Source organism: Saccopteryx bilineata, chromosome 3 (assembly GCF_036850765.1).
Source record: "Saccopteryx bilineata isolate mSacBil1 chromosome 3, mSacBil1_pri_phased_curated, whole genome shotgun sequence".
In the NCBI taxonomy this organism is placed as follows: domain Eukaryota; kingdom Metazoa; phylum Chordata; class Mammalia; order Chiroptera; family Emballonuridae; genus Saccopteryx; species Saccopteryx bilineata.
The window spans coordinates 152,767,777-152,790,916 of NC_089492.1; the positions used below are offsets into that span (position 1 = coordinate 152,767,777).

The 23,140-nt window shown below is 38.9% G+C and overlaps 1 protein-coding gene and 1 non-coding gene across 2 annotated transcripts in view; both read right to left on the minus strand.

Annotated features, from left to right (window-relative positions):
* The window catches only part of TSGA10 (testis specific 10), a 138,010-nt gene that overhangs the window by 109,601 nt on the left and 5,269 nt on the right, over window positions 1–23,140 (minus strand). The gene's annotated exons all lie outside the window — the stretch shown is intronic.
* Window positions 14,578–14,713, minus strand: LOC136332805 (small nucleolar RNA SNORA70). The gene has a single exon (XR_010730941.1). It is a non-coding gene; the product is annotated as a small nucleolar RNA SNORA70 (small nucleolar RNA).

Genomic DNA, 23,140 nt, shown 5'->3' on the forward strand with positions numbered 1-23,140 from the left:
TTAAAATGGTAAATTTCCTGCTAGGACAACAGAAAGGTTTCACAAAGTATCCTTGCTTTCTGTGTTTGTGGGACAGCCGAGCTCGGGAGAAGCACTGGACATAGAAGGAATGGCTGAAATGTGAAGCTCTGGAGCAGGGATACAAAATATTGTAAATGAACCTGTAGTTAATTGAGACAGGATCATTTTTCCCCCACTTCACATCAAACTTGGTTTAATAAAGCAGTTTGTTCAGGCTTTGAATAGAGAAAGTGAATGCTTTCAACATATTATTTCTGCTTTTCCTGCCTTATCTTTTGAGAAGATAAAAGCAGGTGTATTCGATGGACCTCAAATTTGAACTCTCATATGTAATGAAGAATTTGCCAGGAAGATGAATAAGGAGGAGGAAGCAGCATGGCAGTCTTTTGTGGCAGTTACAAAGAACTTCCTTGGCAACAAAAAAAGCAGAAAACTATAAACTTCTGGTTAAAAGGATGCTGTTGGCTTTCCGCAACATTGGATGTAACATGAGCATTAAGATTCACTTCCTGAACAGTCACCTTGATAAGTTTCCCGAAAATCTTGGAGCTGTTAGTGATGAGCAGACTACTGCTGGAGCATTAAACGAGATTGTCCTCAACAAATGCAAATTTTTTCCTGAATAGAATTTAAATAGGTTTTGTGAAAATTTTATGATTAAAATAAGTGTTTTAATATGTTCTATTTTGGAATTGTAGACAAATTCTGATGCAATCATATTTTTAGTGTATTAGTGTATTTACTGCATTATATAAATTATTATATTTTCACAAAGATGATGCCCAAGAAGATATTCTACTTCATTGTGTTAAACTAAATGTTGTAAATTTTACAATAAGATGAAAACCTAAAATCTTGAATTGCAAAAAAACTGTAGTTTACAGAGAAAAAATGTCAGATTTGAGATCAGCACACTCGAATTAGGTAAGAACAAGTGTTTTTGTGGATGCAACAAAAATTTTGCTTCCCAGTGTAATAGGTAAGCTATATGTCAGATAGTGATTGTGTCAGTGAAAATCAAATAATGAGCCAGACCTGTGGTGGCGCAATGGATGGAGCTTGATGTGGAATGCTGAGATCGCTGGTTGGAAATCCCTGGCTCACCTGGTCAAGGCACATATGAGAAGCAACTACAAAATGATGCTTCCCGCTCTTCCCCCTCCCCATTCCACCCCACTCAGCTTTTCTCTCCCTTTCTAAAAATCATTTAATAAAATCTTTGGGGGGGGGGACATAATGAGCACTCATCTTTTCTAAACACTTGACATATAAAAAAAGAGAACAAAATAGACCAAGATCCCTGCCTTTAAGAATCTTATATTCTAGCAGGGAAGGCAATAAAAGAGAATCTAACAAATAAATATATAGTACAATAGAAAAAAGAGCAGAGCTAAGGATATTGGGGGATATTTATGGAGGAACAGTTTGGAATTTTACTTTTTTTTTTTTTTTCATTTTTCTGAAGCTGGAAACAGGGAAAGACAGTCAGACAGACTCCCGCATGCGCCCGACCGGGATCCACCCGGCATGCCCACCATGGGGCGGCGCTCTGCCCACCAGGGGGCGATGCTCTGCCCATCCTGGGCGTCGCCATGTTGCGACCAGAGCCACTCTAGCGCCTGGGGCAGAGGCCACAGAGCCATCCCCAGCGCCCGGGCCATCTTTGCTCCCATTGGAGCCTTGGCTGCGGGAGGGGAAGAGAGAGACAGAGAGGAAAGTGCGGCGGAGGGGTGGAGAAGCAAATGGGCGCTTCTCCTGTGTGCCCTGGCGGGGAATCGAACCCGGGTCCTCCGCACGCTAGGCCGACGCTCTACCGCTGAGCCAACCGGCCAGGGCTCAGGTTGGAATTTTAAATAAGGTGATGAGGAAGTCCTCACTGAAAGGAACCCTTTGAGCAAACACTTTAACAAGGGAATGAGTAGACCATACAATAATCTGGGAGAACATTCCAGGCAGAGATGCAGCTTATAACAAAGGTCCTAAGGCAAAGGCGTCTGCTAAATTCCAAGGAATAGTAAGGAGGCTGGTGTGGTTGGAGTAAAGCCAGGGAGGGGTGAAGCGGTAGGGCAGTGATGCAGAGAACAAGGGGCAGGGCTGGAAAGAGGGAAGTAAAGTGGACAAATATATCTTCCACATAGGTGGGAGATAAAACTGAGACTCATGGAGATAAATAAAAGTGAAGTAGTTACCAGGGGGAGGGCGAGAGTGGGGTAAAGAGGGACAAATACACAGAGACAGAAAATGATTTGACTTTGGGTGATGGGCACACAATCAACAGTTCAAATGCTATAGAGATGTTCAACTGAAACCTAAGTACTCTTATTGTTCAATGTCACCCCATTAAATTTAATTTCTAAATAAATAAAAAAGAGAAAGCAGGGGAGAAAGAGAGGGAGTAGTGTGTGTGTAGGGGGGTTAAACTTAAATAAGCTTTACTTTTGCCTTCCACATGGTAGGCTTTGAAATAGTAACTGACTAAATCATATACAAAGGTAATAACAGAAGCTACCAGAGATCCTGTTGAATAATGGCCCCTATGTTAATTAAAAATAATAACTGTATGGCCTGACCAGGCAGTGGCGCAATGGATAGAGCATCGGACTGGGATGTGGAGGACCCAGGTTCGAAACACCGAGGTTGCCAGCTTGAGCACGGGCTCATGTGGTTTGAGCAAGGCTCACCAGCTTGAGCCCAAGGTCACTGGCTCAAGCAAGGGGTCACTCAGTCTGTTGTAGCCCTCCCGGTCCAGGCACATATGAGAAACCAATCAATGAACAACTAAGGGACCGTAACAAAGAATTGATGTTTCTCATCTCTCTCCCTTCTTGTCTGTCTGTCCCTATCTGTCCCTCTCTCTGACTCTCTCTGTCTCTGCCACAAAAAAATAAAAAAATAAAATAGCAATACTAAAAATACTAAAACTGTATGAAGAAACTAGTAATGGTGAAATCGCAATTCTGCTTCTTCATATTTCAAAAAATTGTGTTCAATTATCTGGGAAACACTGCTTTAAGGCATGAATGATAATTCAAATAAGAAAATAACAGGAGGCATATAGTTGTGTGGTTTTAAAATGTCCACAAATTCTGATATTCCTTCCTTCAATAAATGGAGCTTAACTGCCCTTCTCTTAAGTGTGGGCTATACTCAGTGACTCACATCTAATTAACAGGACATGGTGGAAGGGATGGTATACATATAACTTTTGAAACTGGATCATAACAGGCATTACAGATTCCTCCCTGCTAACTCTCCCATCACTGGCTTGGAGAGAAGCCAGCTGCTGTAAAGAATATATCAAACAACTCAAGGAAGAAGTCCACCTGGCAAGGAACTGGGCTTCCTGCCAAAAGCCAACAGCCATCTGGGTAAGGCATCTTAAAAGCAAATCTTCCAGTACCAGCCAAGCAATGACTGTAGCCTAGTCATCATCTTGATTACAATTCCTGAGAAACCATGAACCAAAACTACTCAGCTAAAATGAAACTGAAACTATGAGATACAAACGTTTGTTATTTAAAGCCATTAAGGTTTAGGGGTAATTTGTTACATTGCAATAGACAACAATGGTAAATACTGACACATTTTAATGTAACAAACGATGGAAGAAGTTATCTTTAAAAAGCTGACCTTTAAAAAATGACTAAAAAAATCTCTTCTGAGTAAATAATTTTAGGACTATCTCAATTCCAGATAAATTAATAGTAGCTTTAGCCTCAGACTCTAACTCCACACATCCAGCGCATAATCTCAGAGTATAAGAACTTAAACATTCTGGCCCTGGCCGGTTGGCTCAGCGGTGGAGCGTCGGCCTGGCCTGCGGGGGACCTGGGTTCGATTTCCGGCCAGGGCACATAGGAGAAGCGCCCATTTGCTTCTCCACCCCCCCCCTCCTTCCTCTCTGTCTCTCTCTTCCCCTCCCGCAGCCAAGGCTCCATTGGAGCAAGGATGGCCGGGGCGCTGGGGATGGCTCCTTGGCCTCTGCCCCAGGCGCTAGAGTGGCTCTGGTCGTGGCAGAGCGATGCCCTGGAGGGGCAGAGCATCGCCCCCTGGTGGGCAAAGCGTCGCCCCTGGTGGGCGTGCCGGGTGGATCCCGGTCGGGCGTATGTGGGAGTCTGTCTGGCTGTCTCTCCCCGTTTCCAGCTTCAGAAAAATACAAAAAAAACCCAAAACAAAACAACAACAAAAAACAAACAAACAAAAAAAGAACTTAAACATTCTTTCTCAGCTCTCAAATTAGAAATTCTCTTGTCTTAAACATCATCCCACAAATCAGACAAGGAATCTCATCTAGTAATTGAATACCTAACCTGCACACTCAGTGAAATAAGGATAATGACAGCACGCATTGGTATTCACATCCCCAACACTTTCTTTTTCTTGTCTACCTGTAACGTTCACTTACTGAGGTTGGTGACTTCATGCCAGGTTCTTCTAACAATCCACAGGATCTCTTCACATTTTGCCCTCTTTTTAACTTTACAGTGTTTTCCCTGTATCAGCAATGCTATCTCCACTCTAAGACTGCTACCCACCTTTTCCCCAAATAGCTTTCCAATTCTCAAATACCAAATGTTCTGCCTTATAGTAGTATATGAATATATATTTCCTAGAAACACTCTTTTTCAAGCCGGAGAGAATTTCCACCTGTGAATTTAATATTTGCAGTTTTAGATAAATCCTAGCTCTTTTATTTTAGATATTTTCCATTCCTGAAACTCTCCCTTTTGATAGCAGTTAATTCACCCTGACAAGAGTTCTCTCTCTCTCTCTCTCTCATGCAGACCCTAACAACTTTTTAAAACTGATGGCTTCTAAACTGCGCACACTCTTCACAGGAATTTGGACAACTAGACTGCCGTGAGTAAGAGGGCAGTAAAATTTTAATTTGAAGAAAAAAAAAACAGAGAAGACATGATAAAACATTAATTCAGTATTCTTTGATAATTTGCATAATTCAGTCTCAACTCCATTTACCACTAAAATGTGAATACATAACTACTCTTTAAAAAAGAAACAATACAAACAAAAGGGTTTATTAAGCCTTCTGCCAAGAGAGGATACAACAAGAAGTCTTCTGCCTAGAAAAGTACCCTCACCTGACCATGCTGGCTTTCTGATCTTAGACTTCCAGCCTTTATACAGTCTCACCTAGATACCACAGAATGAATCTTAAAGACAGACTCATGAAAATACCACTTCAAGCTGAAGAAATTGCTTCAGTTTTATGCAAGATCAGAACTTGGTGTCACTATTCAACTAACAATGTTCCTGACAACGAACTCTACAGAGAGATGATATGACATTGCTCTGTTCTGCAAAGAAGCCTGGATATTACGTCCAAGAACTCAAAGTTCCACAAATCTGGTCATAAAGTTCTTGGAACATCTCTACTTTACATTAATATAATTTAGTTCTTACTGCATTAGGCTAAAAATTCTGAATATATTTGTTGATAATGCACCCATGCTCAGTGATTAGGATCAAAATCAAAGACAGGACACATGTAATACCAATTGCTATTCACTTCATAAGTGCCCTGCTTCAAGCTCAAGTTCTTCATAATCACAGGTACATAAGCAGCATACAATAGAGTTCTCAAAATTTTAATGAGCAAACTCTCTTATTCTTCTATTAGAAGCAGAATAATAAATATATTAAAATATAAATTATAATATATCACAGAATTTTTCTCTTCTCTAATTCCAATATCTTGAACACATATAATATTGACATTAAGCCTGACCAGGCAGTGGCGCAGTGGATAGAGTGTCGGACTGGGATGCGGAGGACCGGAGTTCGAGATCCTGAGGTCGCCAGCTTGAGCAAGGGCTCATCTGGTTTGAGCAAAGCTCACCAGCTTGGACCCAAGGTCACTGGCTCAAGCAAGGGGTTACTCAGTCTGCTGTAGCCTCATGGTCAAGGCACATATGAGAAAGCAATCAATGAACAACTAAGGTGTCGCAACAAAAAACTAATGATTGATGCTTCTCATCTCTCTTCGTTCCTGTCTGTCTGTCCCTATCTATTCCTCTCTCTGACTCTCTCTGTCTCTGTAAATATATATATATATATTCACATTTAAAAAAGTGACTGAGTTTCAACCTGACCCATGGTGAAGTAGTGGATAGAGCGTCAACTTGGGATGCTGAGATCCTAGGTTTGAGATTCCGAGGTCGCTGGCTTGAGTGCAGGCTCACCAGCTTGAGTGTGGGTCACTGGCTTGTGCGTGGGATCATAGACATGATCCCATGGTCACTGGCTAGAAGCCCAAGATCATTGGCTTGAGCCCAAAGTTGTTGGCTTGAGCAAAGGGTCACTGACTCGGCTGGAGTCCCCTGGTCAAGGCACATATGAAAAGCAATCAATATACAACTAAGGTGCTGCAGCTACGAGTTGACGCTCCTCATCTCTCTACCTTTCTGTCTCTATCTCTCACAAAAAAAAGAAAAGAAAAAGTGAGTTTCAACTCCTAGAGATTTAAGTTCAATAGTACATGAGCATAACTACTAATATAAAAATATTTTCTTTCCATGATTCTATTAAGTGCAAAGAGTAAAGAACACTTTAAAAGTCCACTAAAAATAGTCCACACCATTCATCTACCTTCCAGAAATTTCCAGAATAAAGACGAACAAGTTAAACAACAATTTAAAGTGACAATAAGCAATCAAATAACCCGTAAATGTTATAATGCAAAGTGATTTTATTCTCTTTCAGATAGAATTGTCTAGTTCAGGATCATGAGGCATTCATAAAAAAAAGGTTTATTAAAAAATGTTTAAAATATTCAAGCTGCTTTTTATTTTTATTTATTTTTTCTTCTTTTCCAAATGAGAGGAGGGGAGATAGAGAGACAGACTCACACATGCCCCCCTACCAGGATCCACCTGGCAACCCCCATCTGGGGCCATGCTCCCAACAGAGCTATTTTTAGAATCTGAGGTGGAGGCTCCACAGAGCCATTCTCAGTGCCCTGGGACAATGTGCTCGAACTAATCGAGCCATAGCTATGGAAGAAAGAGAGAGAGAGAGAGAGAGAGAGATAACACGTAACAATTAGCTTTGGTAAACTACCTTATTACAGACACAGTTTACTAATTTGATGACTTAAAAAAAAATCAAGTCAAATAAGCACATTCACATGTTATCTTAAAAGTAAATAGGTTGCTTTTCAGCTTTCAAAATCCACTGTGCCTTGCTTATAAACCATCAGGCAGCAATGAGAGAGGAAACTGTTTTCATTTGATAATTGTATTAAAATCCTCAGTTTTTATATTTCATGACAGAGTACTAAAACGTAAACAAGAAATAAAATATCAAAATGTCAAAAAGCTACAGTAATTAAAATATTGTAGTAATGGCACCGAAAACAGCAAATGAATCAATGAAAGCAAACAGTCCTAAATTTGTATTCATATTCGTGAATTCAATAGCTGCTGAAATGGCACTTCAAAGCAGTGACTAAAGTAAGGAGTAGTAGAGCCTACCACATTTTAGAATAAAAAGAAACTCTAGAGGATTAGAACTTTTTAAAAATTATTAGAAAGTATTAAAACTTGAAAATATTCTCATAATTCTTGAGTTAAGAGGCCTTCCTTGTGGGAAAATGACTGAGAGATTAAACTGCAGCCTTGAGACAAGTCTTTGATATGGACTTCAGAACACCAAGTCCCGCAGGGGCAGAACGCTGCTCCAGTAAGCACTGCTAAGATTGTTTATAGGAAGCAGTTGATCCCTATAGTCATTTTTCTACATGCCTGCGGCCATCGGTTGGTCATCTTTCTCTGCCCCTGAATCCACTGTTGACTAATTTGACCCAGGTTCCGCTAATTTACTTGGTGAGCAAAGAGACCAATAAATACGATGAGTTTGCAGAGGTCTGGGCTCTCAGTCCTAGAGGCTGGGAATCCCCTCAGGATGCTGCCTTAACAACCTCTGTAAAAGGCCAAGATAACCGAGCACATTCTTTTGCTTTTAGTAAAATGCTTTGCTGAGCACTCTCTCCCTAGGTTGTCCCAACGATAACTAAAAGCCTGTTTCGCTTCTGTAAAACTGCTTAGCTAGGTGCCAGTATCCTGCTCTCTTCTTTCTGCCCAGAATGTGGATTTTTTTCCCTTAAAAAGCTGATACCGCCTGACCAGGTGGTGGCGCAGTGGATAGAGAGTCGGATTGAGATGCGGAGGACCCAGGTTCAAGACCCCGAGGTTTTCAGCTTGAGCGCGGGCTCATCTGGCTTGAGCAAAGCTCACCAGCTTGGACCCAAGGTTGCTGGCTTGAGCAAGGGGTTACTCAGTCTGCTGTAGCCCTACGGTCAAGGCACATATGAGAAGGCAATCAATGAACAACTAAAGTGCCACAACGAAAAACTGATGATTGATGCTTCTCATCTCTCTGTGTTCCTGTCTGTCTGTCCCTATCTATACCTCTCTCTGACTCTCGCTGTGTGTGTGTGTGTGTGTGTGTGTGTGTGTGTGTGTGTGTGTATACATAAAGGCTGATCCCTAAACTCATTGGGGGTCACGAGTTCTTTAGGATGTGAATCCACTCATAGTTGCCAGCATTAAATTAAAGACTCCTTAATTTAGCTACTTAATTGTGTAGCAAAACATTTGTTTCCTTGCTGTCCAGATATAACAAATGTAGGTTCATCAGTTATAACAAATGTACCACTCTGGGGGCGGGTGGTGGTGATGGGAGAGGCTGTCATATGTCTGGGCAGGAATATGGGAAATCTCTATACCTTCTGGTAGATGGCAATGAATTTAAAACTGCTCTAAAAAAATCTATTCAAATTTAAAAAAGGGGGGGGACCCTCAAAAAAAATAAAACAATCAAAAGATTGACAACTATGACTACATAAAAATTTAAAACTTGATTTAAAAATTTTTTCTAAAGTGTGAAATATATTGTGGGAGTGAAATATAGACAGAAAAACAATGGGAATATATCTTACTGGTAGATAATCTGTGCAGAGAGAAGGGTTAGAGAAGAGATTTCTATATAAAAAACATTCTTATTGCTTGAAAGTTTTATCTTTACTACATCTTACTTAGAAAATTTTCTTAGCAAAAAATTTTTAAAGAAATAAAATGTAAGGTACAATAATACAATTTCATCCATAGAACAGACATTTAAATATAATATCAAATCTAAGAAACTTTCAAACGATATAATGTCACTTTTTCCATTTGTTGGTCAAATAAGCTTGTAAAATATGATTTTTATGTTTGCTCACTTATAGTTTGCATTGGTGGCTGGGCAGCAATTTGCAATTGTGAAATTGCAAATTACCTTTCTGCTTGGGAAGGGCCATTGTTTTGCTAATGATTGCTGAGGAAAGGTTTTCACATCAGAAAGTTTTGGAAAGAGAGAGAAGGAGAAGAGGCAGAAAGGAAGCCATGTTTGCAGAGTGAGAGAGAGAATGCAGAGTGCTGAAGAAGAAGCCATGTTGGCAGAAAAAGAGAAGGTGCGCAGATGGGGAACCAGAACTGAGGGGCTTTGTGAGTTCTGCTAAGAATAGTGAGGCCTTTGATTCTAGTAGAAACCTGAGAATGTGTCAGTGGTTTTGGGAACTCTGAATGAGTGAGAGGAAAGTGTTTTCTCTGCCTGTTTGCTTGTAGACCGGTGCGAGACTTTAATAAAGGAATGGCCTACCATTTTTTGGCTCCACTGTTTCTTTACAGTCTGTTCGAATTCAATGAAAACTTGCATGTGAATGGCCATGACAGTGGCAGCCCCTGGCCTTACACCATTGCATTTAATAATCACATGATGTTTAAGTAGAATTAAAATCCTGATCAGGAGTCAGATGTTAACTAGAATTATTGTGGTCATTTCACAATATATATAAGTATTAAATCATTATGTTATACACTTGAAATTAATGTAATGTTATATGTTAATTATATATCATTTTTTAAAAAAATCCTATCAGTGGTAAATCTAATACCTTTGTTTCAAGTTCCTTTTCAGCAGATCCACCACAATTTTTTTTCTTTTTCTAGTCGCTCTGCTAGTTGGTCAATTTTAATCAATTCTTTACAAAGATGCTCATTGTGGCTGGTTAAATTGTATATTTGACTGCTTACCACCTCCTTAATATCCAAGAGTTTTTTAATATAGTCTTCCAAGCCATGATTTGTCTGTTTGAGATCTTCAATCTGTTATAATTAGAAAGAAAATAATCACTTAAAAATATTTCCTTAACTTCCCTCTGAGGAGAACAACTAAGTGACTGGAATCAGAAAGGGAGACTTCCTTCCCTGGCAAGGAGATTTAACTATATATCCTTTCTTCCTGAATTTTGTGCTATGTGAATATTTTACCTATTTGAAAAAATATACTAAATGAGATCTAAAGGTTTATACCTATATTTTTCAAGACACTTTACAGCTTAGTCAAAAAGAAAAAAGAACTTTATTTTTAAAAGCTTTATTGTGATATAACTCACATACCACAGAATTCAACCTTTTTTGTTATTGATGCAAATTTTTATTTTTTATTTTTTTAAACTGAATTTATTGGGGTAACATTGGTTAATAAAGTTATATAGGTCTCAAGTGTACAATTATATAATATATCCACTGTATATTGTATTGTGTACTCTAAGACAAGTCTTCTTCCGTCACCATCTGTACCGCTATTACCCTCTTTTACCTCACCCCATTTCCCTTTCCCTCTGGTAATCACCATGCTGTTGTCTGTGTCTACGAGTTTATTTATTTATGCTTAATCTGTTCACCTTTTTCACTCAGCCCCATAAACTTCCTCCCATCTGACAGCTGTCAGTCTGTTCTCTATAAATAAAGAACTTAATAACTTTTGATTTTTAACCAAACTATTAGAAAAACTGGCAAATGTTTATATGCAAAAAGAAAACACTTGAGAATTAAATTTATATTTATTGTTATTAAAATATGTTAACTTTTTAGAAAAGTCCTTTTAAACATATCAATAACTTACTGACTAAGCTAAATATCAAATCAATCGGGTATTTGCTGACTAATGTGAAGGACCATAGCTCTCTTTCCCAGCCCACTATCACACCATCAAGGGATGAAGAAAAGGGCCTTTTTATCACGAAGGTATCCAAATGCCTTTAAAGGGAAAAGAATACATATTAAACCCATTGAACAATGATTATATGTCAGAAACTATGTTAAATTCCAAAGATAAAAAGCTAGGTAACTGCCCTCAGAGAATTTATTGTTTACTTAAGAAAATACAAATATAATATGTTAGGTGCCATAAAAAATATCTATGAGATAAAGTAGTGGCACAAAGATCCTTTTGCATAGTATTTGTCTCTCACTGTGTATTTAGCAAATTTTATTGAGCACTTACTATATTCAAGGTACTGTTTCAGTATCCTTGGAAGATGTAAAAAAAAACAACCACTTTTGTAAAAAAGAACAAAAAAGTCTTGGTCTTTAAGGACCATCTAAAATTGCTAAATCCCTCATCTACTGTTATTCTTAGTTCTAACATTACTCTTGCCCTGAACTTGCCATTTTCAAATAACTACAGAGATAGTTCTTTTCAATCCATAAAAATCATCAGCTTTCTTTAAAATCATAAACTTTATAATTTGTCACATTATGAAAAATATCCTAAAGGTTATGAATTATATAGTAAACTATACTATAATGACATTTATTATACTCAATACATACCCAGACACACCATAAAAACCATTATTCTAATCCAACTCTCCCTTTGGCATTTTGTAAGGCATACTAACTTGTCAGATGCAGAGGTAAAGAGTTTGAATTATCAAATCCAGGAAACAAGAAAAAATTTAAAGAACTTAAAAAGGAAAGGTGGGGGGGGACTACAAATGCACTTATATCCTTAGCTTAGTCTTTTATCACACTGGCCTAAATTTTTAGCCATACCTCCTACTCTCTTCTCTTCTGGCCTTCCATAGACAGCTAAAAATACTTTGAAAGTGAAAACCTGAGGCAACTCCTGTAACCTGTGGTGCTTCATCACACTGAAAATAAAATAAAACACTGACATTTATGATCCCAGCCCTACTGACAGGCCTGTCTGGCCTCACTGTCCACTGTCCCAAATACAGACCCAAGCTTCAGACACACTGCAGGAAACAATCTCACTAAACACATTTTAAAATCTGTATTAGGGAAGTTACTGAACATGTTGTATAGTATGGCACTGAACCCTTTTTTACAAAAATCCTCAGGGAAAACCTTTAGTTCTTCTGAGTATTTCAAGAAAACACATAGTTCTTTTGGACACGTAGTATGTTCCTACCTATAGACCATGAATTATTTAAGTAAAATTTCCTTTGGCTCTGGCTGATTGGCTCAACAGTAGAGTGCCAGCCTGGCATGGTACAGGTTCAATTTCTGGTCAGGGCACAGAGAAATGACCATCTGCTTCTCCCCCCCTTTCTCCCCCCCATCTCTCTTTCTCTTCTCCTCCTGCAGCCATGGCTCTAATGGTTTGAGCAAGCTGACCCTGGGCACTGAGGATATAGCTCCACGGCCTTGCCTCAGGTACTAAGAAGAGCTTGGGTGCCAAGCAACAGAGAAACACCCCAGATGGGCAGAGCATCGCCCTGCAAGGGGCTTGCCAGGGATCCCAGTCAGGGTGCATGTGGGAGTCTGTCTCTCTGCTTTTCACCAAATTTCTTTATTTTCTCCTATTCTTATTATCTAAGCTATTTTCATTACTAATATTTTTTAAATTATAGGATGAGGGGTAAACAAACAGATGAACTTCAATTTATCTATTTGTATGTCTATCTTTGCTCATGACTTCTACAGTGCCACAATTCTGAGCAACTAGAGCACACTAAAAATGCTTGCTAAATTCCACTGCACCAGGAGATGAACTGCTTCTCCTCTCTGTGCTTCCATAAAGCCTATTAGCTTTATTTTAGTATTTTATAAGATGTACTATAATCATTTTTTTTACTTCCCTGTCCCTTCTACTAAATTATAAGCAATTTTAAAGGGGTCATATCTCTGGTTCCTTGTTTCACATAACTCATTTTTATATCATTATATATCTAGCACATAACGCAAATGGTTGTTAAATGAATAAATTATAAATGCATGAATACTCCCCTCATTTCTGACATCAAGCTCTCCTTTCACACATCTCTAAGATACAAATACTTTAGACGAGAGAGTTTAGAGCAGGACAAAGGATGTGGGCTTTGGACTAAGGCAGACAGGTTTAAATCCCACCTCTGCCCTTTACGAGTAACTTAACCTCAGGCGAGTTATATTTTCTTTTTTTAAATTAAATATATTGGGGTGATAGTGGCTTACAAAACCATACAGGCCTAAAGTGTGAAACTCAATAAAACATCATTTGCACACTGCATGTGCCCATCACCCCAAGCAAAGTCTTTTTTCATCTTTCCCTCCTTTGACTACCCCCATCTACTCCCACCCCCATGTCCCTCTGGCTATTGGCTGGGTCTATATGTTATGTATAAGTGCTTTTTGGCCAATCCCTTCACCTTCTTTCATCCAGTCCCCTCTCCCACTCCCCACCCCTGACAGCTGTCAGTCAGTTTATGTATCCATGTCTCTGTTTCTATTTTGTCAGTTTATTTTGTTCATTAGATTCCACATGTAAGTGAGATCATATGGTTTTTGTCTTTCTTGATCCTAAGAGATATATCTTGACTTCAAAAAAAAACAACCCACAAATGAAAGCTTTTTGAGTCTCATCTGTTCGATAGAGAGAATACTTACAATTTGCAGGGCTATATATATATATAAAGAGATATTAAGTTCAAGTAAAATTTCTGGCAGATAATAGGTACCCAAAAAGTAACTTTTCTAATTAAAAAAAAAAGTTTTATTTTGAAATAACTTGAGTCACAGGAAGTTGCAGACATAGTACAGTGAGGTTTCATGTGCCCTTAACCCAGTTTCCCCCAAAAGTTACAACTTATAGTACACTATTAAATATTGGTGTACTATATTTACATATAATGTACTCTGTACATTATACAAGAGATTTAATATTGGTATAATGTGTATATTGTTCTATATTACTTTATCACATGTGTATATTGTTGTAACGACCACCTCATAAGATTCAGAACTATTCCATTACCACAAAAATCCCCCTCCTGTTACCTCTAGAGTCACATCCTCTCCCTCCCCATCTTCTTTAGGGGGCACAGAAAATAGGATTCATTGGTGGATGCTGCTTGAGGCTCTCTTGAGTTAAGGGTCCACTATTTGTCCATGGGGCCAGGATTATGAATGCACATACTTGATGCCACAATCATCTGGGATAAGGTGCTTTACAGCCAACATACCTTCCAATTCATCTGCATTAAACTTAATATAAGTCCTACTTCTTGGAGATGCGGATCTTCTGGCAGCCAGGGAACTTGAATTTGGCCCTGTATAGAACCTCATTTACATGCTCTTTGCTCTGTAGCTTCGTGTGGATAGACATGATGACTTGGCCAATACGGACCCTGGCCACTGTTCCCAGGGGCTTTCCAAAAGCACCCATATAGATTGGGACAGAATGAGGTCAGTCATGAGTGTCCACTGGAAAGGGTGTCTCCAAGGTCTCTTAGGATAACCCATACAAGCAACTGGCTGCATATACTACTGAGGATGCTGCTCTTTGCAGCCATTGCACACTGGGCTCTCAGTGAGGAAAGGAACATAGTTGGCTTAATTGGCTGTAGACTATCCTTAACTGTTAGCAACCACTAATTTCCATAATTTTGTCATTTTGAGAATGTTATGTAAATAAAGACGTGATACAGATCACAGTATATGATCTTTTGATATTGGCCTAATGCTTTTGAGATCTATCCAATTTAACAACTTGGATCAACAGCTTATTTCTTTTTATTGCTAAGTAATTATTTCATAGTATGAATTATTACAGTCTGTTTAATCATTTACTGATTAAGGGAAATTTTAGTTTCTAGTTTTGGGCTATCACAAATAAAACTGCTATGAACAATTGTATACAGATTCTTGAGTGGATATAAGTTTTCATGCTCAGTTGTATGGTAAAAGTATGCTTACTTTTATAAGAACTAAACTATTTTTCCAGAGTGGCTGTACCATTTCTCATTCCCACTGGGAATGTATGAGTGATTCAGTTTCTCCTCATCTTTGCTAGCATTTGGTATTGTCATGATTTTTCATTTTAGCTGTTTTTATAGGTATGCATCATTTCACCACCATGGTCTTAATTTGCATTAAACCTGTATATTTCCCGGATATTTAAAATGGATAAACATCTTTACACGTGTTTGTCAACCATATATCCTTCAGTGAAATATCTCATGTCTTTTGTTCTTCTTAAATTATTTGCTTTTTACTGTTGAGTTTTGATGAGTTCCTCGTGTGTTCTAGAGGATTCCTTTGGCAAAAATATGGTTTGTGGGCCTGTCTTTTCATAAAGTCTTTCATAGAGCAGAAGACTTAAATTTTATGAAGTTGAAACTATTTTTTATGAATCATGCTTTTGATTTATTTTTAGATTTTACTTATTTATTTTTAGAGAAAGGAGAGAGAGAGAAGGGGGGGGAGCAGGAAGCATCAACTCCCATATGTGCCTCGTCCAGCCAAGGCCAGGATTTCAAGCTGGCAATCTCAGCATTCCAGGTTGACGTTTTATCCACTGCGCCATCACAGATCAGGCATGAATCATGCTTTTGGTGCCATTTCTAAGAACTCTTCACCAAGCCCAAGGTTCTAAATATTTTCTCCAATGTTACCTTCTACCTAGTTTTACATTTTACATTTAACTCTGTGATCCATTTTTGAATTAATTTTTGTGTAAGGTGTGAGGTTTAGAATCAGGCTTACTTTCATTCCCTAAAAAATATTGTTGTGCCTGACACGTGGTGGCACAGTGGATAAAGCATTGACTTGGAATGCTGAGGTGGCCAGTTCAAAACCCTGGGCTTGCCTGCTCAAGGCACATATGGGAGTTGAAGCTTCCTGCTCCTCCCTGCTTCTCTCTATCCTCTCTGAAATAAATAAAATCTTAAAAAAATATACCCAGTTTCTCCAGCAGCATCTGCTAAAAAGACTATCTTTCTCATCAAACTGCATTACTACCTCTGTCAAAAGTCATTTGGCTGTCCCTAAGTAGGCTACTTCTGGATTATTTGTTCTGTATTATGGGTCTATGTGTCTATCGCTCTTGCAATGACAGTCTTCGTTACTATGGCTACCATTTTTGTTTTTAATTTTTTTTTTTATTTATTCATTTTAGAGAGGAGAGAGAGAGGGAGAGAGAGAGAGAGACAGAGAGAGGAGAGAGAGACAGGGGGGAGGAGCTGGAAGCATCAGCCCTCATATGTGCCTTGACCAGGCAAGCCCAGGGTTTCGAACCGGCAACCTCAGCATTTCCAGGTCGACGCTTTATACACTGCGCCACCACAGGTCAGGCTGTTTTTAATTTTTGATCGTTTGATTTTAGAGAGACAGAAGGAGGGCGGGAGAGGGGATGTGGGGGGGGGGGGAGGAGAGAAGCATTTATTTTGTTGTTCCACTTAGGTGTGCATTCACTGGTCACTTCTGTACATGCTCAGGGATCAAATCTGAAATTTTTGTGTTCTAACCAACTGAAATATATTTTATGTTTTGGAATCAAGGAGAATAACTCCACTTTCTTTTTTCTCAAATTGTTTTTGCTGGAATTTTAATGAGCACTGCATTAAACCTGTATATTGGACAAAATTGGTATATTTACTATGTTGAAGCTTCCAATCCATGAACATGTCTTCCCATTTGTTTAGATTTTTAATTTCATTAGCATTTTGACTGAGATAGAGAGAAAGTCAGAGAGAGGGAAAGACAGGGACAGTCAGTAAGGGAGAGAGATGAGAAGCATCAATTCTTTGTTGTGGTTCCTTAGTTGTTCACTGATTGCTTTTTCATATGCACCTTGACTCAGGGCTTTTGCAGAGCAAGTGACCCCATGCTCAAGCCAGTGACCTTGGGCTTCAAGCCAGTGACCTTTGGGCTCAAGCCAGTGACCATGAAGTCATGTCTATGATCCCATGCTCAAACTGGTACCCTGGGGGCTCAAGCCAGCAACCTCGGGTTTTGAACCTGGGTCCTCCACGTCCCAGTCCAATGCTCCATCCACGGCACCACCGCCTGGTCAGGCTCATCAAATCTTGTATTTTCAGAATACAAACTCATACTAATTTTGTTAGATCTATATCTAACAATTCCACTTTTTGAGGAATTATAAATATTATTGCATTTATGTTTGCCACATGTTAACTGCTAATGTACAGAAATATAATTAATATGCTTGTTTTGCATTCTAACCTTGCTGAACTCAAATTATTAGTTCTGGCTTTTATCGTGTAGATTTTATGATATTTTCTATCTAAGTAGAAGATCACGTCATTTACAAACAGGGACAGTTTTATTTTTTGATTTCAGGTCTGTGTGCCTTTAACCTTTCAACTTAGCTAAATCATGATACTGAAAGAAATTTTCTTTTAGACAGCATAAAGCTTGTTTTTGTTTTTTAATCCACTCTGCCAGTTTCCAACTTTTTTTTTTTTTTATACAGAGTGAGTCAGAGAGAGGGATAGATAGGGACAGACAGGAACGGAAAGAGAAGCATCAGTCATTAGTTTTTCATTGCCACACCTTAGTTATTCATTGATTGCTTTCTCATATATACCTTGACTGTGGGGCTATAGCAGACTGAGTAACCCCTTGCGTGAGCCAGCGACCTTAGGTCCATGCTGGTGAGCTTTGCACAAACCAGATGAGTCTGCGCTCAAGCTGGTGACCTTGGGGTCTCGAATCTGGGTTCTCCGCATTCCAGTCCGACGCTCTATCCACTGCACCACCACCTGGTCAGGCTACAACTTTCAATTGGGTATATTTAGACTAGATATGGTTTTATTATTGATTCAAATGTGACTTTTTCTTTGTTCATTGCTTTCTGTTTTGTTTTTCTTGCTTTCATTTAGGTTATTTGAACATTATTTTAGAATTCCATTTTGATTTATCTATAGTGTTTTTGAGTACTCTTTGTATGGCTTTTTAGTGATTGCTCTAATAGATATTAACATTACAGGAGTCGGGAACCTATGGCTCGTGAGCCAGACGTGGCTCTTTTGATGGCTGCATCTAGCTCGCAGACAAATCTTTAATAAAAAAATGTTAAAAATATAAAACATTCTCATGTATTACAATCCATTCATTTCCTACCATTCATGTTTATAGTTGTGGGTGGCTGAAGCCAATCACAGCTGTCCTCCAGGACAACACCAAATTTTTATTGGATAATACCTAACGTACATGGGTTGTTGTATGGCTCTCACGAAATTACATTTTAAAATGTGTGGCATTCATGGCTCTCTCAGCCAAAAGGTTCCCGACCCCTGTTATATTATATATTCATAACTTGTCAGAGCCTACATTTTATCAGTTCATGTGGTATAGAAACCTTACCTCCCTTTATGTCCTTTACCCTCCTGTTAACAACTGTCTTAAACATTTCTTCTACATTCATTGAGACCTACATTTGACAAGCATAATTTAGAAAAGAAAAAAAATATTGCATTTACCCATATTTATGCTCTAAATATTCTTTTTTTCCATTCTTCGAAGATTTCTTTTCTTTCTTTTTTTTTTTTTTTTAAGTGAGAGGAGGGGAGATAGAGAGTCAAACTTCCACATGTGCCCCAACCAGAATCCACCTGGAAACCCTGTCTGGGGTCAATTCGCTTGAATCAACCAAGCTATCCTCAGCACCTGAAGCTGATGCTCCGACCAGCTGAGTTATACTCAGTGTCCAGGGCCGACACTCAAACCAAGCAAGCCATTGGCTGCAAGCGGGGAAGAGAGGTGGGAGAGGAAGGGAAAGAGAAGCAGATGAACACCTCTCATGTGTGCCCTGACAAGAGGATCAAACCCAGGATATCCACATGCAGGGCTGATGCTCTATCCACTGAGCCCACAGACCAGGGCAAGATTTCTTCTTTTATCACTTTCTTCCTAGTTAGAGACATTCTTTCTGCTATTCTTTTAGGGTAGGTGCTGGCAACCAAGTCTTTTAGTTTTTTCATTTTAAAATGTCTTTTTCTTTATTTACAGAAACAGAGAAAGAGACAGAGAAAAGGACAGATAAGGACAGGAAGGGAGAGAGATGAGGAACATCAATTCCTCATTGCATTTTAGTTATGGATTGCTTTCTCAGATGTGCTTTGAGCAGGAGGCTATAGCAGAGCGAGTGACCCCTTGCTCAAGCCAGCAACCTTGGGCTTCAAGCCAGTGACTTTTGGGCTCAAGCCAGTGACCTTGGGGTCATGTCTATAATCCCATGCTCAAGCCAGCAACCCTGCGCTCAAGCTGGCAATCATGTGCTCAAGCCAGATGAGCCTGCACTCAAGCTGGCAACCTTGGGGTTTTGAACCTAGGTCCTCTGTCCCAGTCCTATACTGGATTCACTGTGCCATCGCCTGGTCAGGCTTCATTTGAAAATGTCTTGATTTCCCCTTCATTTCTAAAGGATTTTTTCCTGGATACAGAATATTGGGTTGACAGTTTTCTTTCAGCACTTGAGAAATGTGTCACTTCCTTCTGACTCCCATGTTTTCAGATCTGCTGTCATTTGAATTGGTGCTTCCCCTCTAGGAAATGAATTATCTGGTTTCTTTCAGGATTTTTTTTCTCTTTAGTTTTCCAAAGTTTAAATATGAAGTGTCTTGGCATGGATTTCTTCAGGAGACTCCTGGTAGGTATTCACTCACCTTCTTCTTTAATCTGTGTTATGTCCTGGCCATACTGGGGGAATATTTAGCCATTATTCCTTCAAATTCTTTTTCAGTCTCACTCTTTCCTACCTTTCTCACTGGGACTACAATGATCCAAATGCTGTATCTTTTGTTATGGCTCCACTTGCTCTGAGCCTCTTTTCATTTTTATCAATGTATTTTCTCTCTTGTTGTTCAGCTAATTTCTATTTTTCTGTTTTCATGTTCACTGACTCATTCCTTTCTCCCGTGTATTTTGTTGAGAACACTGAGTTTTTAATTTTAGTTTCTGAATTTTTAAATTTTTTTTGTTGTAAAATACCCCATAAAATTTAGCATTATAACCATTTTTATGTGTACAATTCAGTGATATTAAGTATGTTCACAATGTTGTGCAACCATTTCATGTCCATTTCCAGAACTTTCTCATCATCTCAAACAGAATCTATCCATTAAACTATGAATTGTTATACTAAGTTCCTCATGAAAGTGTAATCATACAGTATTTATCTTTCTGTCTGCCTTATCTCACTTAACATGTTTTCAAAGTTCATCCATATTATAGTATTATATCAGAAATTCATTCTTTTTTAAGGCTGAATTGTATTCTGTTGTATGTATATACCATATTTTGTTTGTCCACTCATCTGTTGATGAACGTCTGGGTTGTTCCTACCTTTTGCTGTTGTAAATAATGCTACTATGAACACTGGCGTACATATATCTGTTTGAGGGCCTGCTTTTATTCTTTTGGGTACATACCTAAGAGTGGAATAACTTGGATCATATTGTAATTCTGTATTTGAGGAACTGCTAAACATTTTTCAACATGACAGCACCATTTTCACATTCCCAATAGCACTGTACAGGGTTCCAGTTTCTCCACAGCCACACCAATACTTGTTTTCTGTTTTATTTTTTTTTATAATAGCCATCTAATGGGTATGAAGTAATAGCTCACTGTGGTTTTAATTTGCATTACTTTAATGGGTCCTCTGATGATGTTGAGCATCTTTTCATGTACTTATTGCCCATTGTATATTTCCTCTAGAGAAATGTCTATTCAAGTCCTTTGCCCATTTTTGAATTGGGTTTTGTCGTTGTTGCTGTTGAGTTGTAGTAGCTCTCAATGCATTCTGGATATTAACCCTTTACCCATTATATGATTTGGAAACATTTTTTTCCCCTATGCATCCTTAGACTTTAGTTTTTTTAGAGCAGTTTTAGGAATGATAGGGCATTCCCCCCACACACACACACACTCAGTTTCTCCCTTTTATTCATATCTTGTAATAGTGTGGTATATTCATTACAATTGATGAACCAATATTGATACATTATTAACTAAAGTCCATTAGGGTTCATTCTTTGGACTGTAGATTCTGTGGGTTCTAACTGTATAATGACATGTATCCATCACTGGATAATCACCTGTGCTCCATTCATCACTCCCTCCCTCCAAATTACTGACAACCAGTGATCTGCCTAAGGTTTCTACGTTTGTCTTTTCCAGAAAGTCATATAGTTGGAATCATAGAATCTTTCTCACCTAGCAAGATGCTTTCAAGGTTCCTTCATATCTTTTTGTGGCATAATAACTCATTTCTTTTTATCAATAAATAATATTCTATTGTATGGATACACTAGTTTGTTTATCCATTCTTTTACAGAAGAACAACTTGGCTGCTTCCAAAATTTCCATTTGGATCTCTATATCTTTTACTTCTGTGCTGAGATTTTCTATTTTCTTTTGTGTGTCTTAGGCATGCCCAAAATTACTTGCTAAAGCATTTATAAGATGAGTGGTTTAAAATCTTTGTCAAATAACTGCAATATCTAATATTTCTGTGTTGGTACATCTTGATTGTCTCTCCTTGTTGAAATTGAGATCTTCCAGATTCTTGGGATGAAGAGTGATATTTTTTTATTAAGACTCTGGCTCTTGTATATTAGTAGGCTTTCTGTGACATTGCACCAGCTAGAAAAGAGGGATATTGCCTTGTTCCTGCTAGGCGGGATGATGAAGTCCAATTTTTCCCTGAGGCTTCCATGCACACCTGGAGAGGAGAGGCTCCTTGTTACTGCTAGGGAGGAATAGGAGTTCAGGCTCCTCACTGGGCATCTGCTGATACCACAACAGGTAGGAAGAACAGAGGTGCCTCATTACTGCTCTCACATGTCCTCTACTGCCACTGTGGGTGGACTTGTTAATGCTAGATCATGGTAAAAAGCCTTAACTCTTCATTATGCCTCCTCTGTCTCTATGTCTCTATGACCACCCCAGCAAGGAGGAAAGGGGGCACTCTAATAGGTAGGGGTAGATGTCCAGGTTCCCGATGTGGTTTCTATCAACACTGTGGTATTGGGAACTTCCCTTACTGCCTTGTAGGCACAAAAGTATTGGTATCAAACTCGGCCTTCTTCTTTGATACCATCTCATCAGGATGGGGAACTGAAGGTCAGAGGTACACCTGGGGCTCCTCGTTACAGCCTGACAAAGGTAGAAGTCTAGGCTCTTCACTTAGCCTTTGCTGGCAGAAATAGGCTATAGTGTTTACCACTGTGTTGCTTAGAGCAGGCAGTTACTGTCTAAAAGTAACCTATCTTGCTAGGCTGTCCCTTTCCTCCTCCTCTGGCTAGAGAGAGACAGCTTTTCTGAGACCCTGTTTTGTCTGCACCCACTGTTGTTTCTGAGTGTCAGGTTTTGCAGGACTTAGTCTGGAATACACGGAGCAAAAAGAAAATCCAGGAATTGACTAATGTGTCCTTCACTGTGTGCTTAGGTTCCTAGCCAGTCTTCCTTCTTCCCACCTTTAAGTGTTCTATGTTTGCTTTATACACAGTGTTTGGGGCTTTTGGCTGTACTTAGTAGGAGGAACAGACAAAAATAAGTCTACTCTTTCTTCCTAGAAGAGGCATCTTCTTTTAATAGCCTTTATTAATAGCTACTCCACATATCAGGTACCAGGAGAAGTGAAATAATATTGAACTTAGGGTTCAAAGAACTGGGTTCAAATCCTAGCCAACTTGGAAGTTCAGAGAAATTCTAGCTCTGTCACCCATTAGTCCATTATCATAATCCTTTAACCTCTTGGAATTTCAGCTTCCATGTCTGTAAAATAGAAGTAGCATCACTATTTCACAAGGTTGGGATAAAGACTGTGGACTTGAAAACACCTAACACAGTACCTGGCATAGTTTGCACTCACAGACTCTTAATCTATGTGTATCAAAATGGTTTAGATAAAAATGATTCTAGACCCATAAAAAAATCATAAAAGCAGCACTGAATTAGTATTTATTCTCCTTCTTCTTATTTTAAAACAGGTCCCAGCCCAAATAAACTCAGGGAAATACATAGAT